The sequence below is a fragment of the Schistocerca serialis genome, chromosome 1 (assembly GCF_023864345.2).
Source record: "Schistocerca serialis cubense isolate TAMUIC-IGC-003099 chromosome 1, iqSchSeri2.2, whole genome shotgun sequence".
Taxonomy (NCBI): Eukaryota; Metazoa; Arthropoda; class Insecta; order Orthoptera; family Acrididae; genus Schistocerca; species Schistocerca serialis.
Genome location: NC_064638.1, coordinates 111,744,618 through 111,761,893, shown reverse-complemented (window position 1 = coordinate 111,761,893; position 17,276 = coordinate 111,744,618). Strand labels below are relative to the sequence as shown.

The following is a 17,276-nucleotide window of genomic DNA, read 5'->3' as shown; positions in this document are numbered from 1 at the left end:
TTTTGAAAGTTGTATTGGGAGCTCTGACGACATTTGCTCCTTATTTATGTCTCTGTGTGTGATGAGGGAGTGATTTTGTGTGTGTGTGTGTGTGCATATACCACGTAAGAGTAGCTTCTAGCTTTTTGTGTCTGTGCGTTAAGAAGTATTATAGGCATAGTTGTCGAAAAGAAGTGAACTGAAATGGATGTTATACTATTCCGTGCGTAGAGTTCAAATAATTTTGATGGTACCTAAAACAAAATGTTTTGTAACTAACTTCCAGTTTTTACATTTGTCATTGTTGACATGTTTATAGTAAATGCTTCAAGCAGCAGGGACACAGAGCTTAACGTCAAGTAGCTGATGTTTCACAAACCACCACCGAATCTTGTTTTTACGGAATACATTAAAAAACAAGAAATACTGTTTACTACCTTCTTTGACATCGAAAATTGGTTGCTTCATTAAATTATGAAGATTATATATATTGTGATTGAAACAGCTCTACAAAATGGTGTCAGAATCGGTGTTCCGCATAACTGTATGTTTACCTGTTTACCGAATGAAAGGCAGTCAGTACTTTTTAATTACTACATGCCTTTTCATTAATGTAATGAGAATAATTGCCGTTTAAAATTGCTGTACCGTTATGTAAAGCTAAGTTATCAAATTTCGCTTCTTTGTTGGCACCTCCGATCGGCGGTTATTTAAAACATAAGGAACTGACACGTATTAAGTCACAAAGGAATTGCAGACATTGGCTGCGAGCGGGCATTGATGTAAATCAGCGGAGAATGTTGAAAATTTGTGCTGAATCGGGATTCGAACGTGGGTCTCCAGCATCCTAGGCAGATGCGCTGGCCACTGTGCTATCCGGACACAGTGGTCTCGCAACTGCACGGACTACCCCAGCTCGCCTCCCGTCAGACCCAAACTCTCAACTTATCCACATACTACGAATGCAGGTCACTTGCCAATTATCATAATTACTCGCGGCATTTCACTGATTCCCGTAATAATTCGAGCCTGGTGTGTATCTGCACCGGAGAGCATCAGGCACTATAGAGACAGAAAAAGTAGAACGCAAAATTCTCAGGAAAGATGGCATACGGATGAAAAGACCTACCAATGAGTTATACCAACACACTGACAGACTCACAGACATGATCAGAAAACGCAGACTAAATTTCTACGGACACATACAGAGAATGGACAGCACCAGACTTACAAGGAGAATCTTTGATTTAGTAAAACATTCAAGCCTTAAAACAAATTGGTATCATGAAATAGAGGAAGATATAAGGCAGCTGGGGATCAATAAACAAATGATAAAAGACAGAAAGGAATTCAGGAACAAAATTAGGAACCCAAAATTTATGGTAAATGAGAACAGGAAGACTGGAGCGTTATGGACGGAACGAAGGAAAAAAGAGCATAGTCAAAGGATGAAGAGATTTCGGGAAGAGAAAAGGAAGACAGGAAAGAAGTGAAAATTGTGTCATCATGAAATATTTGAGTTCAAACACTGTCCATAAGGGCAAAAATGGTATAATATATATATACGAGGGCAGTTCAATAAGTAATGCAACACATTTTTTGTCTCGGCCAATTTTGGTTGAAACAACCGGAAATTTCTTGTGGAATATTTTCAAACATTCCCGCTTCGTCTCGTGTAGTTTCATTGACTTCCGACAGGTGGCAGCGCTGTACGGAGCTGTTAAAATGGCGTCTGTAACGGATGTGCGTTGCAAACAACAGGCAGTGATCGAGTTTCTTTCGGCGGAAAACCAGGGCATCTCAGATATTCATAGGCGCCTGCAGAATGTCTACGGTGATCTGGCAGTGGACGAAAGCACGGTGAGTCGTTGGGCAAAGCGTGTGTCATCATCGCCGCAAGGTCAAGCAAGACTGTCTGATCTCCCGCGTGCGGGCCGGCCGTGCACAGCTGTGACTCCTGCAATGGCGGAGCGTGCGAACACACTCGTTCGAGATGATCGACGGATCACCATCAAACAACTCAGTGCTCAACTAGACATCTCTGTTGGTAGTGCTGTCACAATTGTTCACCAGTTGGGATATTCAAAGGTTTGTTCCCGCTGAGTCCCTCGTTGTCTAACCGAACACCATAAAGAGCAAAGGAGAACCATCTGTGCGGAATTGCTTGCTCGTCATGTGGCTGAGGGTGACAATTTCTTGTCAAAGATTGTTACAGGCGATGAAACATGGGTTCATCACTTCGAACCTGAAACAAAACGGCAATCAATGGAGTGGCGCCACACCCACTCCCCTACCAAGAAAAAGTTTAAAGCCATACCCTCAGCCGGTAAAGTCACGGTTACAGTCTTCTGGGACGCTGAAGGGGTTATTCTGTTCGATGTCCTTCCCCAGGGTCAAACGATCAACTCTGAAGTGTATTGTGCTACTCTTCAGAAATTGAAGAAACGACTTCAGCGTGTTCGTAGGCACAAAAATCTGAACGAACTTCTCCTTCTTCATGACAACGCAAGACCTCACACAAGTCTTCGCACCCGAGAGGAGCTCACAAAACTTCAGTGGACTGTTCTTCCTCATGCACCCTACAGCCCCGATCTCGCACCGTCGGATTTCCATATGTTTGGCCCAATGAAGGACGCAATCCGTGGGAGGCACTACGCGGATGATGAAGAAGTTATTGATGCAGTACGACGTTGGCTCCAACATCGACCAGTGGAATGGTACCGTGCAGGCATACAGGCCCTCATTTCAAGGTGGCGTAAGGCCGTAGCATTGAATGGAGATTACGTTGAAAAATAGTGTTGTGTAGCTAAAAGATTGGGGAATAACCTGGTGTATTTCAATGCTGAATAAAACAACCCCTGTTTCAGAAAAAAAATGTGTTGCATTACTTATTGAACTGCCCTCGTAATCTGTTGTTTCTTCATTCTGACACGTCCGAAAGAACAGACACCACATATACACTGATTAGCCAGAATATTATGATCAGACACCTACTATCGGTATAAACCCACCCAGGCGATAGCAGCGTCACCTGGCAGGAATGACTGCTAGCCAAACATACCCATGGTGCATGGAGTAACAGTGAGCGTACTGTCCGTGTGTTGAATGGATAAGGCGCGCGATCTGTCTGAGTTCGACCGAGGGCAGTTTGTGGTGGCCTGGAGGCTCGGCAACTGCGCGACTTGTCGAGTGTTCCAGGAGAGCTGCGGTTAGTGTCTTCAACACGTGGTGAAACTTCCAGACGTCGTGAAGTAGGGCGGCCACTCCTGGACGTCGTGGGCTTTGCAGACTGGTGAAACAGGACAGGCGGCGGACTGTGGCGGGACTAACATCAGACTTCAGTGCTGGGTGGAGTACAAGTGTGTCTGAACTCGAAGTGCACTGAACACTCCTAACGATGGGCCTCCGCAGCCGACGAGTCATGCATGTGCCAATGTTAACACCACGACATCGACAACTACGACTGAAATGGTACGTACACTGGACCTTGGAATAGTGGCAGGGCGTTGGATGGTCTGATGGATCCAGATACCTTCTTCATAATGCCAGTGGGAGAGCGCGAATCCGTTGTCTTCCAGGCTAAAAGCTCCTTGACACTTCTATTAGTCCGGAACCGCGCCGCTAATATGGTCGCCCGATCGAATCCTGCCTCGGGCATGGATGTGTGTGATGTCCTTAGGTTAGTTAGGTTTAAGTAGTTCTAAGTTCTAGGGGTCTGATGACCTCAGATATTAAGTCCCATAGTGCTTAGAGCCATTTGAACACCTGTATTGCGAATCGGAGACAAGTTGACGGCGGCTCCATTATGTTCCGGGGAACATTCACGTGGGCATGCACAGGTCCAGTGGAGCTCGTGCAAGGCACCATGGTGACCAAGCAGTATCACACTTCGATCGCAGACCACGTACACCCCTTCATGACGATCATGTTTCCCGACGGCAGCTGCATTTTTCAGCAAGGTAATGCGCCATGTCATAGGACCAGGAGTGCGACGGAGTGGTTCGAGGAACACAGTGGCGAGTTCCAGTTGATGTGCTTCCTCCTCCCCCCCCCCCCCCAACTCGCCAGGTGTGAACCCCATCGAACTCATAAGGGACGTGAATGAACGTGGCGTCATAGCTTATCGCATCCCCCCCCCCCCTCCCCCATTTTTTTCACCTGAATTTATGGGAATTACGTGGCTTGTTTGTGCAGATGTGGTGCCGACTCCCTCCAGAGACCTACCAAGATAGAGAAGATCCAACGGAGAGCAGCGTGCTTCGTTACAGGATCATTTAGTAATCGCGAAAGCGTTACGGAGATGATAGATAGCGGCCGGTGTGGCCGAGCGGTTCTACGCGCTTCAGTCTGGAACCGCGCGACCGCTACGGTCGCAGGTTCGAATCCTGCCTCGGGCATGGATGTGTGTGATGTCTTTAGGTTAGTTAGGTTTAAGTAGTTCTAAGTTCTGGGGGACTGATGACCTCAGATGTTAAGTCCCATAGTGCTCAGAGCCATTTTTGATTATACACTCCTGGAAATTGAAATAAGAACACCGTGAATTCATTGTCCCAGGAAGGGGAAACTTTATTGACACATTCCTGGGGTCAGATACATCACATGATCACACTGACAGAACCACAGGCACATAGACACAGGCAACAGAGCATGCACAATGTCGGCACTAGTACAGTGTATATCCACCTTTCGCAGCAATGCAGGCTGCTATTCTCCCATGGAGACGATCGTAGAGATGCTGGATGTAGTCCTGTGGAACGGCTTGCCATGCCATTTCCACCTGGCGCCTCAGTTGGACCAGCGTTCGTGCTGGACGTGCAGACCGCGTGAGACGACGCTTCATCCAGTCCCAAACATGCTCAATGGGGGACAGATCCGGAGATCTTGCTGGCCAGGGTAGTTGATTTACACCTTCTAGAGCACGTTGGGTGGCACGGGATACATGCAGACGTGCATTGTCCTGTTGGAACAGCAAATTCCCTTGCCGGTCTAGGAATGGTAGAACGATGGGTTCGATGACGGTTTGGATGTACCGTGCACTATTCAGTGTCCCCTCGATGATCACCAGTGGTGTACAGCCAGTGTAGGAGATCGCTCCCCACACCATGATGCCGGGTGTTGGCCCTGTGTGCCTCGGTCGTATGCAGTCCTGATTGTGGCGCTCACCTGCACGGCGCCAAACACGCATACGACCATCATTGGCACCAAGGCAGAAGCGACTCTCATCGCTGAAGACGACACGTCTCCATTCGTCCCTCCATTCACGCCTGTCGCGACACCACTGGAGGCGGGCTGCACGATGTTGGGGCGTGAGAGGAAGACGGCCTAACGGTGTGCGGGACCGTAGCCCAGCTTCATGGAGACGGTTGCGAATGGTCCTCGCCGATACCCCAGGAGCAACAGTGTCCCTAATTTGCTGGGAAGTGGCGGTGCGGTCCCCTACGGCACTGCGTAGGATCCTACGGTCTTGGTGTGCATCCGTGCGTCGCTGCGGTCCGGTCCCAGGTCGACGGGCACGTGCACCTTCCGCCGACCACTGGCGACAACATCGATGTACTGTGGAGACCTCACGCCCCACGTGTTGAGCAATTCGGCGGTACGTCCACCCGGCCTCCCGCATGCCCACTATACGCCCTCTCTCAAAGTCCGTCAACTGCACATACGGTTCACGTCCACGCTGTCGCGGCATGCTACCAGTGTTAAAGACTGCGATGGAGCTCCGTATGCCACGGCAAACTGGCTGACACTGACGGCGGCGGTGCACAAATGCTGCGCAGCTAGCGCCATTCGACGGCCAACACCGCGGTTCCTGGTGTGTCCGCTGTGCCGTGCGTGTGATCATTGCTTGTACAGCCCTCTCGCAGTGTCCGGAGCAAGTATGGTGGGTCTGACACACCGGTGTCAATGTGTTCTTTTTTCCATTTCCAGGAGTGTAGATAAACTCCCGTGGAAGACTCTGCAGGAGAGACGCTCAGTAGCTCGGTACGGGCTTTTGTTAAAGTTTCGAGAACATACCTTCACCGAGGAGTCAAGCAGTATATTGCTCCCTCCTACGTATATCTCGCGAAGAGACCATAAGGATAAAATCAGGGAGATTTGATCCCACACAGAGGCATATCGACAGTCTTTCTTCCCACGGACAATACGAGACTGGAATAAAAGGGAGAACCGATAGAGGTACTCAAGTTACCCTCCGCCAAACACCGCTAGGTGGCTTGCGGAGTGTAGATGTAGATGTAGAAGGCCTCATTACTTCCATACCACCACGCGTCGTTGCTGTTATCCTTACGAAAGATGGACCTGCCGACTATTAGGAAGTGGTCACAATGCTCTGGTTGATCGGTGTATACATCATGATATTTCTGCAGTAATGGTGCACGGAGCGCTTCGGAACATGCGTCAGTTAAGCGCCGTGTGACGGTCGTCACGTTTGCGACGTCTAGAGGTCGCTGTTTATATAGTGGTATCCGCTGCCGCTGTTGCTTCCCTGCATGCGCTGACGAGGTGGGCGTGTCACTTGCCGACTGTTTACCCAGTTGTTTCCTGTGGCAGACAAAAAAGTCCGAAGCCAAGGGCAGACAGCGCAAAGCGACGGACGACGGAGGAAGCGTGCGTGACTCCTTAGCGTGTGCCGGGCTGCAACAGCGGTCAGAAGAACCGAAGAACTGACTTTCTGGGTACTTGTTAAGAGAAAATACTGGCATGCCGCCGGTAGTCAACCTCATCAGCGGATAAGGCGGCGCTAATTGGCGGGAAGGCCCCTTGTGTGACAGTCCTTTTTATACCAATTATCCTAAGCTACTCATCTGCGCCTCCTATCGGGCCAAATAGTGCAAAGGTTTTGGACTGCATCCCGATCGGGTGATCTTGTAATATTTTTTTATTTGGTTCGCGCCGAGCTGGTTTGGATCAGCAGTTGAGACACAGGTCGCGTATTCTGGAAGGGATGGTTTCATAAGAAGTCCGGCCATCCAGATTTAGGTCTTCCTGAATCATGGAAGGCGCGACTGATAACCAGCCTTCCCTACCTCAGATACCGGCGAGTGGAGACATCCCATTCCATGTAGGTGTTATCTGCAAATATTTAAACGATGCAACATGACCCGCCGGCCGTGGTGGCCGAACGGTTCTAGGCTATACAGTCTGGAACCGCGCGATCGCTACGGTCGCAGGTTCGAATCCCGCCTCGGGTATGAATGTGTGTGATGTCCTTAGGTTGGTTAGGTTTAAGTAGTTCTAAGATCTAGGGGACTGATGACCTCAGCAGTTAAGTCCCATAGTGCTCAGAGCCATTTGAACCAACAAGACCCTGTAATTGTATACTATCAGGTTCTTTCTGTCTGTTACGGACATTATCTTCTTCCATTCCTAAATATCGGTATTATTAATGTTGTCACTGTGTATCACTTAATTAATATTTTATCTCTTCATTTAGACAGTAGTAACGACCCCACATCATTACCCCACCCCCCTATTCTATAAAGAATCGATGTCCCATATACAGGGTGTTACAAAAAGGTACAGCCAAACTTTCAGGAAACATTCCTCACACACAAATAAAGAAAAGATGTTATGTGGACATGTGTCGGGAAAGGCTTAATTTCCATGTTAGAGTTCATTTTAGTTTCGTCAGTATGTACTGTACTTCCTCGATTCACCGCCAGTTGGCCCAATTAAAGGAAGGTAATATTGACTTCGGTGCTTGTGTTGACATGCGACTCATTGCTCTACAGTACTAGCATCAAGCACATCAGTACGTAGCATCAACAGGTTAGTGTTCATCACGAACGTGGTTTTGCAGTCAGTGCAATGTTTACAAATGCGGAGTTGGCAGATGGCCATTTGATGTATGGATTAGCACGGGGCAATAGCCGTGGCGCGGTACGTTTGTATCGAGACAGATTTCCAGAACGAAAGTGTCCCGACAGGAAGACGTTCGAAGCAATTGATCGGCGTCTTAGGGAGCACGGAACATTCCAGCCTATGACTCGCTACTGAGGAAGACCTAGAACGACGAGGCCACCTGCAATGGACGAGGCAATTCTTCGTGCAGTTGACGATAACCCTAATGTCAGCGTCAGAGAAGTTGCTGTTGTACAAGGTAACGTTGACCACGTCACTGTATGGAGAGTGCTACGGGAGAACCAGTTGTTTCCGTACCGTGTACAGCGTGTGCAGGCACTATCAGCAGCTGATTGGCCTCCACGGGTACACTTCTGCGAATGGTTCATCCAACAATGTGTCAATCCTCATTTCAGTGCAAATGTTCTCTTTACGGATGAGGCTTCATTCCAACGTGATCAAATTGTAAATTTTCACACTCAACATGTGTGGGCTGACGAGAATCCGCACGCAATTGTGCAATCACCTCATCAACACAGATTTTCCGTGAACGTTTGGAGAGGCATTGTTGGTGATATCTTGATTGGGCCCCATGTTCTTCCACCTACGCTCAACGGAGCACGTTTTCATGATTTCATGTGGGATAGTCTACCTGTGCTGCTAGAACATGTGACTTTACAAGTACGACACAACATGTGGTTCATGCACGATGGAGCTCCTGCACATTTCAGTAGAAGTGTTCGTACGCTTCACAACAACAGATTCGGTGACCGATGGATTGGTAGAGGCGGACCAATTCCATGGCCTCCACGCTCTCCTTACCTCAACACTCTTGACTTTCATCTATGGGGGCATTTGAAAGCACTTGTCTACGCACCCCCGGTACCAAATGTAGAGACTCTTCGTGCTCGTATTGTGGACGGCTGTGATACAATACGCCATTCTCCAGGGCTGCATCAGCGCATCAGGGATTCCATGCGACGGAGGGTGGATGCATGTATCCTCGCTAACGGAGGACATTTTGAACATTTTCTGTAACAAAGTGTTTGAAGTCACGCTGGTACGTTCTGTTGCTGTGTGTTTCCATTCCATGATTGATGTGATTTGAAGAGAAGTAATAAAATGAGCTCTAACATGGAAAGTAAGCGTTTCCGGACACATGTCTACATAACATATTTTCTTTCTTTGTGTGTGAGGAATGTTTCCTGAAAGTTTGGCCGTACCTTTTTGTAACACCCTGTATAAAATAGCTCGTTCTTCACACGTCTCAATATTTATGGCGTCATATCTCCTGAACTATGTGTCGTATAGTGATTTTATTTTGCAGACATATCCAGTGGTACATGTCCATAGTGTTTGCAGAATGTATTAGGAATAGTGTTCGCAGTAAAGTAATACTGAAGTTTTACTGCACGTACAGCGAAGATGTGGTACTTTCGAACATGTTTGAAATTATGTGTAAAGTTTGTTGAAAGTCACATTTTCAAATTCTGGGTGAATATAGTCTGGGTAATTGACGCTCTTTTCATTACGCTCTCTCAAGACATATACATATTTTTAAATGGCTTACTGTGTAAACCTTTAAATTAAGGTTATACCTCTTAATGACTAAATTATAACAGAATTTGGAATTTTCAAATTCGGTCAGTAATTATACAAAAGACTGAAATCATAATTTGCCCCACCCCCACCCCACCCAGAAGCCGTTAGGTAGGCAACCTGCAGTTAATACTTTTACCCGCATAGAATTATAGCTCGCAATACCAACAAAATAAAGAATAAGAAAACTTAACAGTTTAAAACTCGCTGATGTGGATGGAGCCGAGAGAATAGGTTAACCTCGGATGCTAGCAGACGAAATAAATGTCAGCGTTTTCTTCTCGAGAATATTTGACGGTGATGTTCTCTGTTCTTCCGTTGGCGGTGTATGCGAGTGAAGCAATGTGACTTTGTGGAATATTTTGATGTCTTTTTCTGAGACGCGCGGTGTGAGTCGACATTTGATCATATTATTTGGATTTATCGGATTCATTCCTTTGTCTCTCTGATATCCACAAATATTTCCAAAACAGCTCGTTGCGATCTTTGTTACATCGTTAGTATACTTTTTTTACTCATCAGGTTTCTGATTGGTTTGATGCGGTCCACCGCATCCTTTCCTGTGCCAACCTTCTCATCTCAGAGAGTAGCACTTGCAACCTACGTCCTCAACTATTTGCTGTATGTATTCCAGTCTCTGTCTTCCTCTACAGATTTTATCCTCTACAGCTCCCTCTAGTGCCGTGGAAGTCATTCCCTGACGTCTTAACAGATGTCCTACATTACTGTTCCTTCTCCTTGTTCGTGTATTCCTTTCCTCGCCGATTCTGCGCAGAGCCTCCTCATTCCTTATCTTACCAGTCCACGTAATTTTCAGCATTCTTCGGTAGCACCACATCTTAAATGCTTCGATTCTCTTCTTTTGCGGTTTTCCCACAATCCATGTTCGACTACCGTACAATGCTGTGCTCCAAACGTATATTTTCAGAAGTTTCTTCCTCAAGTTAGGGCCTATGTGTAATACTAGTATACTTCTCATGACCAGGAATGCGATTTTTGCCAGTGTTAGTCTTCTTTTTATGTTCACCTTGCCTAGGTAGCAGAGATCCTTAACTTCGTCTACTTCCTGGTCCACGATTCCGATAAATTTCTCGCTGTTCTCATTTCTGCTACTTCTCCTTACTTCGATTTACTGTCAATCCATAATCTGTACTCATTAGTTTGTTCATCCCATTCAACATATCCTGTAAGTATTCTTCATTTACAATGAGGATAACAATGTCATCAGCGAATCTTATCATTGCTATCCTTTCAATTTGAATTTTAGTCCCACTGTTGAACGTGTCTTTTATATCCCTCATTCCTTCTTCGATGTATGGGCGAAATACCACATCCACGCCTTACACGCTTTTTAATCTGAACAATTCGTTCTTGGTGTTTCAGTCTTATTTTTTTTCCTTTTGGTTCTTGTACGTATTGTATATTAAGACTCAAAGGAATTGCAGACAGTGGCTGTAAGTGGCCATTGATTTAAATCAAAAGGGAAAGTTCAAAATTTGTGTCGGACCGGGGTTCGGTTACTGGTGTCGTGGTTATTAGGCCGACGCTTAGAGCACTAAGCCATCCGGACACAGTGATCATAGCAGCTGTACGGACTTCTCTGGCGCGCCTGCCGTCAGATGCAAATTCTCAACGTACCGACACAGCTCTGAAATAGTGCCTCTTGCCCATTATCCTCATTATTCAAGGCATGTCCGAAAGAACACCACCACTTATACTGAAAGTTTATTTTAGTTCAATATTTGCAATTATTGTTCAGGTGAAAGAAGAGGAAATGTCTAAAGCTTCATCTCTGACAATATTACTATTCTGATTGAGAAAAAGAAAACAGAAATTTATTACTCCTCCTATAGATAATGAAAAATCAAATTTTTGTGTATCTGACTGAGATTACAAAAATATTCTCTAACATCTCCTAACAATTAATACAATAATACTCCTGCACGCAACAGACAACTTACCTCGTCTTACCGCTGCAACTGCGTGAATTTTCTGCATTTGACAACGTGCTAAAATATTTAAAAAAAAAACTGCTACCATGTAGAAATTGAATGATAAGGAGGGGTTCGGTCAACAAGCCTTAAGCGGTGTAAAAATAAATAAATAAAAAATAAAAACCTTTAAGTAACTACATTTTGAAAATAGACAATTTAAACACGATAAATTTTACTCGGACCTTTCCTTTACTTCAACAGTTTGCTTAGCAAACAACTTTAATTATTCCAGAGTATCTACAATCAATAATCACGTACCTGGTCACAACCAAGATACAAATAATATTCTCAATGTATGCACACATGAATCTGACAATATCCCTCCAGTGCGCAAGCAAGCAACAACTACGTGCAGCAAAGAAGGAAATTACCAAAAATGCTCAAGTTGATACCAAAATCTCCTCCGGCGCTACTAGCACGGTCACGGCAGACTACGACGTCATCTGAGCCCGGAGGCTGCGTCCGATAACTCTCAACAACTGTTCGCTAGCTATTGCTGGCGATAATAATAGACTCAAAAAGAGTTTGTGTATGCACACCACAGCAGAATCAGTGGCCAACTTTCCAAAGAAATATTCACGTCCAACTTTCATTATATTATTGTACATTAACCGTCTTTCCCTCCATCTTACCCCTATTTTTCTCCCAATTTCGAATATCTTGCAACATCCGACATTGTCGAACTCTTTTTATACCTGGGATCCACAGTCATGTAGAACTTTATAAAAAACATCATATTTACGCCAGTGACTGTAACACTTTCCTCATTTCACGATTGCAAAATCAAATGGCTCTGAGCACTATGGGACTGAACTTCTGAGGTCATCAGTCCCCTGGAACATAGAACTACTTAAACCTAACTAACCTAAGGACATCACACACATCCATGCCCGAGGTAGGATTCTAACCTGCGACCATAGCGGTCGCGCGGTTCCAGACTATAGCTCCTAGAACCGCTCGGCCACAACAACCGGCTGTTCACTCTCTCCGCCAGATCGTTTATGTACCGCTATATACAGAACAACCGTGAGACGTGTACGGTGGCTCTATCTAATGCGAACCCAGAACATCGCTGCACCACCACCACCACCACCACCACCACCACCACCACCAACAACAACAACAACAACAACAACAACACTACCTTGTAGCACATGTGGGGCACACTATTGTAGCCGTTCGATATTACCGGTTTGTCTCCAAATACGTTGTTTGTGATTATCAGGGTGCAGATAGATCAAAGTTTCGCCCGTAACACCCGACGTCATTCATGTGGCGTCCATTGTGCATTAAAACTGTTTGTTCCTGCCTCGCGTATTTCGTCAATCAAGAGCTGTTCTTTTACTGAGAAGGGATGCGGTGAAAACAGGGCAATGACTTTTGCCAGACGATCCCATGAAAGGCTGGATACTGGTTTTCGAAATTAATGATTGCAGTAAAATGTAGCTAAAAGGGGAGGATCAGATATAAGGAACCATCTTACTTACGGCGTGGGACAAGCTGGAAGACCTGTTATCGGTACCGACCGGCCGCCGTTTCATTCTCAGCCCATAGGCGTCAGTGGATGCGGATGTGGAGTGGCATGTGGTCAGCACACCGCTCTCCCGGCAGTATGTCAGCGTACGAGACCGATTTAATATAATGATGATTAATGTTAATTATATTAATAGAACCACAAATTGAATTAACTTAAATATATTTTACGATATTTACGTAAATGTTAGACATTAGGAAATGGTTAACGCACCTATGATGGAAAAAGGCGTCTAGTCGTAACTAGAGGTAAAATAGAAGTGTTTTTCGCGGCAGCGAGGGAGGCGTAAAACAATCATTCATTTAAACAAAATATATCGCAGAGATTAGTTGAAGATACCTAAATGCAGTCCATCGCTGCTTTATCGATATGGGGGTGTAGCAGCATGATTTCTTGTCTTTCTGTAATGGGGTCAGTGGTGCTGTGGTGTACTCACCGTGGTCATTTGGAATGGAGATCCGCAGGATGCAGCCGTCCCCTAACAGTTTGACGCGATATATCACGTCCTGTAGCATCATCAAGCGCCGAATTCTGATCTGGAGAATTCAGCTCGTTGTTCGTTTGACCTAAAAACAAACAAAATCCAAGAAGTACTGACGGTTCATCTCTATAATGGGAGTATATCTCGATCTCCTCCAAAATACTTAATAATAAGCCTTTATTAGCGTAATGAAGGACTTGTAAATTCTGTTGGATTTTCGTGAAAAACATTTCTATAATCTCTCTGACGAAATTCTATGAACACGTATGTACTCTTTTGTTCAGAAAATCATAGTACCCAGTTGAATCCATGGCAGAAATGTACCTTAGAACAGTACGTAAATATTTATATCACTATCTTAAACTTCCAAGTAGAAATATTACGAAATATGACTCCATTTTTAATAAATCAGTGTTATGACATTTAAAAAGTGTGTGTAATATCATAGCATTATGCAGCTGATCATTCCATTATTACATATATCACCAGTTTCAAATAAATGTTAATATAAGACAGACAGACTGAATCTAGCTTAGGTGTATACTTGCAGTCGAGTTACAACTCACGTATCGATATGACGCCGCAATACCAAAGACCACAACATCGTTGACTTTGAAACCATTGTGGTAGTACCACCTTAGCCCATAGAGGGCATACTGAGTATACATCGTCAGTACAGTTATTTTAAGGCTTTTAATTGATATTTTATACAATATTTAAGTAGTTCCATGTTTGTAAAGAGATAGTTTATACATAACTATTTTTATGTTATTATTGTACTTCGTTTTTTTACGTTTTGACGATTATGTGAACCCGTTTTACACTGATTGGTTGACGTGAAGTAGAGGGAGAAGACGTAGGCGGAGCATCTTCGTATTTAAGCATATGCCCATCACTTGCTGGCATCAGAACATCACAGCAGCTGAGAAGAGTGCTCTCCTTACCATCTTCGAAGGATGCCATGGGTATAGCAAGTCTTATTGTATATTATCCTTATAAGCATTTTGTCATATTTTATTGTCGATCTAGTAAGGTTTCTATTACTTTCTAAATTAAATTACAGGTCTGATGATGGTCATGTGATATGACCGAAACCGGTCACCTATGTTCTTGTAGCATACGTGGTGCGATCAAGACTGAATTTTTAAAAGAAAATTTTTTTATAAAGCTTTACGCCTCGCTGGACCCGTCAATACCGACATTGATCTGTTGATGACTGGAAACATATTGCCTGGTCGGACGAGTCTCGTTTCAAATTGTACCGAGCGGATGGATGTGTACGGCTATGAAGACATTGCCCTGAATCCATGGACCCTGCATGTCAGCAGCGGACTATTGAAGCTAGTGGAGCGTCTGATCACTTGCATCCATTCACGTTCATTGTGCATTCCGACGGACTTAGGCAATTCCAGCAGGACACTGCGACACCCCACACGCCCAGAATTGCTACAGAGTGACTCCAGGGACAGACTTCTGAATTTAAACAGTTCCGCTGGCCACCATACTCTCCAGACATGAACTTTATTGAACATATCTGGGATGGCTTGCAACGTGCTGTTCAGAAGAGATCTTGTAAGTACTTGAAGTGAAGTGAAGTGAAGTGAAGCGCAGCTGGACAGCAAGAAACTCTTTAGCGCGCAATCCCCGCAACAACGGTAGTTGTGAATCTTTGAGTATGGACTAAAAAAAAAAAGACAATTGATTTATTTAAAAAAAGAGGACTGTTAATCTGTATCTTGTGTAAAGAGGACGTGTTGTTAGGCCGTCTCTCAGAACATGTTGTTACATGTAATGAAAATTGCTATTGTAATGATAAAACCGAGTAAAGTAGGTGTAAGAGTTGCCAAACATGTATGTATACAAACTTTCCAGAAGTGAAGAGTAGAAACGTCTTGATTTTGGAAAAGGTGAACTTCATTGTCGTCGCCGTATATCAATCGACAGAATTGTAAGTGTAGACAGTTCACTAAAATACAGGAAAAGAAGTGCGTTCTCTATAGTTTTCATTCAATACGTGACAACCTCTCATAATTTCTTACAGTAATTGGATTATGTTCTTGTACAATAGTATGCTTAACTCCACTGACCAATTTTGATGTAGCAGGACGTGTAGTCTGAAGGAAGTTTGTGTGCCAAGCAATCTCCTTTTCTCACGAAAAGCAGATTGCTGTTTGATCGTATTTACTTACAACAATGGTCCCTTTTAGGTATGATAAGCTACGAAAACTTGGGCTCAAAGCTATCCGTAATATGGCCAAGTAACAAACAGAGTCGTACTTTAAATCTTAAAGAGCAATAACTTCCTCCAAATTATAATACGTTACCAACTGCTGCAGAAGCTGATCATTTAAGGAGCCAGCAACCAAAATTCAGTTCCAGTTACGACTTAAAGTAAAGTCTCAATCAAAATCAATCTCTCTCTCCAAACACATATATAAATATTCATATTATTAAGATAAGTCATTTTATAATCTCCACCCCATCGTACCCTCACTAATTTATGGACAGCCCTGCTGGATTCATGGGGCGAATTCCCTCCAGCACTATTTCAGACATTAGTCGAATCCATACCTCGTCGTGTTGCGGCACTTCAGCGTGCTCGCTGGGCCCTACACGATATTAGGCTGGTGTACGAGTTTCTTTGGCTCTTCAGTGTATAATAGACGCGTAAATCTTCTCTTGCTATTTTTCTCGGAATTGCCAGGATAGTCCACCTTACTACTTGCACATTGCATTGTTTTAATGGCCTACTAAACGTGTACAAAGTTTGAAGGAAATCCGTGATCCCAGCGTCGTGACCTCCCCTTGTGAGAAAAAGACCTTTCGAGCGCTATGCCTGGCTGATTCTCGAGTTAAGACAAAATTCGACTTGAGAGACGAAGATCCCTGGAAACGACGCAGCTCTGCAGCGACTCGAATCGGGAACTTCTCGGTTCGACCCCCGACACTTGCTCGTGAGGCGACTACTCGCAGGACACACGACACTGCTAATGACAGGTTCCGGACGCTCGACAATCGGCCCGCGGCCTGGTGTCAATTTCCGCGCGCGGGGTTTGTTCACCCCAGAGGAAAACTGCGCCGGCCGGACGCGGGGAGAAAACTGCGCAGGCATTAGGAGCAAGTCAAGCGGCGCGCGGCCCGCCGTGCGGAATCGATGTTTTCGCCAAACCAGCAGTTGTAGGCCGGAGAAACCTGTTCTGTTCCACGGGACACACTCCGTCTGGCTGAGTGTGAGCACCGACCAGGGCGTGGCGCGACGAACGCCCCAGCCTGCCGTGAGAACTGTCTCCGCAAACGTTCGCACTGCAATTTTTCTTTTTTCATTTTTATCTTTCCCTGACACAATTCCAGCTCTGTCTTACGCAAGAATACTGTGCAGCAATGACGACTTTCTTAGCTTGCGTGTATCGCGAATCTGCCGCACGGCGAACAGCCTGTAAATGTACGTATACACGGAGTGATTCCGTAATGATGTTACAGACTTTCTAGGATGATGGAGAACGATAAATGTGTTAGTTTGAACCAAGGATCCCTGTACCGGAAACGAACGAGTTGAAAATCATACCTCTGACAGTTGAATACAGGTACCGGTTCTTGTGTTGCGGAGAGTGTAGGGTTGGTAACTGTCAGTGGTGGTAGTGTGGACAAAAACGAGAAAAAATGTCCAGTAAACGTGGACTGTAAAATGCATACTGAGGAACTATGACCATTCGTTCATTCTGACTAACGTGAAACACATCTCCTCTATTGAACAAGTGTCCATAGCTGTTAACGTACGCACTTTAGAGCCCACATTTATTGGACATTTTTTAATTTTTTCTTGTTTTTGTCCGCACTACCACCTCTGAAA

General features: G+C 45.0%; 1 protein-coding gene across 1 annotated transcript in view; it reads left to right on the top strand.

Annotated features, from left to right (window-relative positions):
* Positions 1 to 17,276, top strand: part of LOC126462869 (probable G-protein coupled receptor Mth-like 1) — a 563,028-nt gene that overhangs the window by 354,487 nt on the left and 191,265 nt on the right. The window lies entirely within an intron of this gene.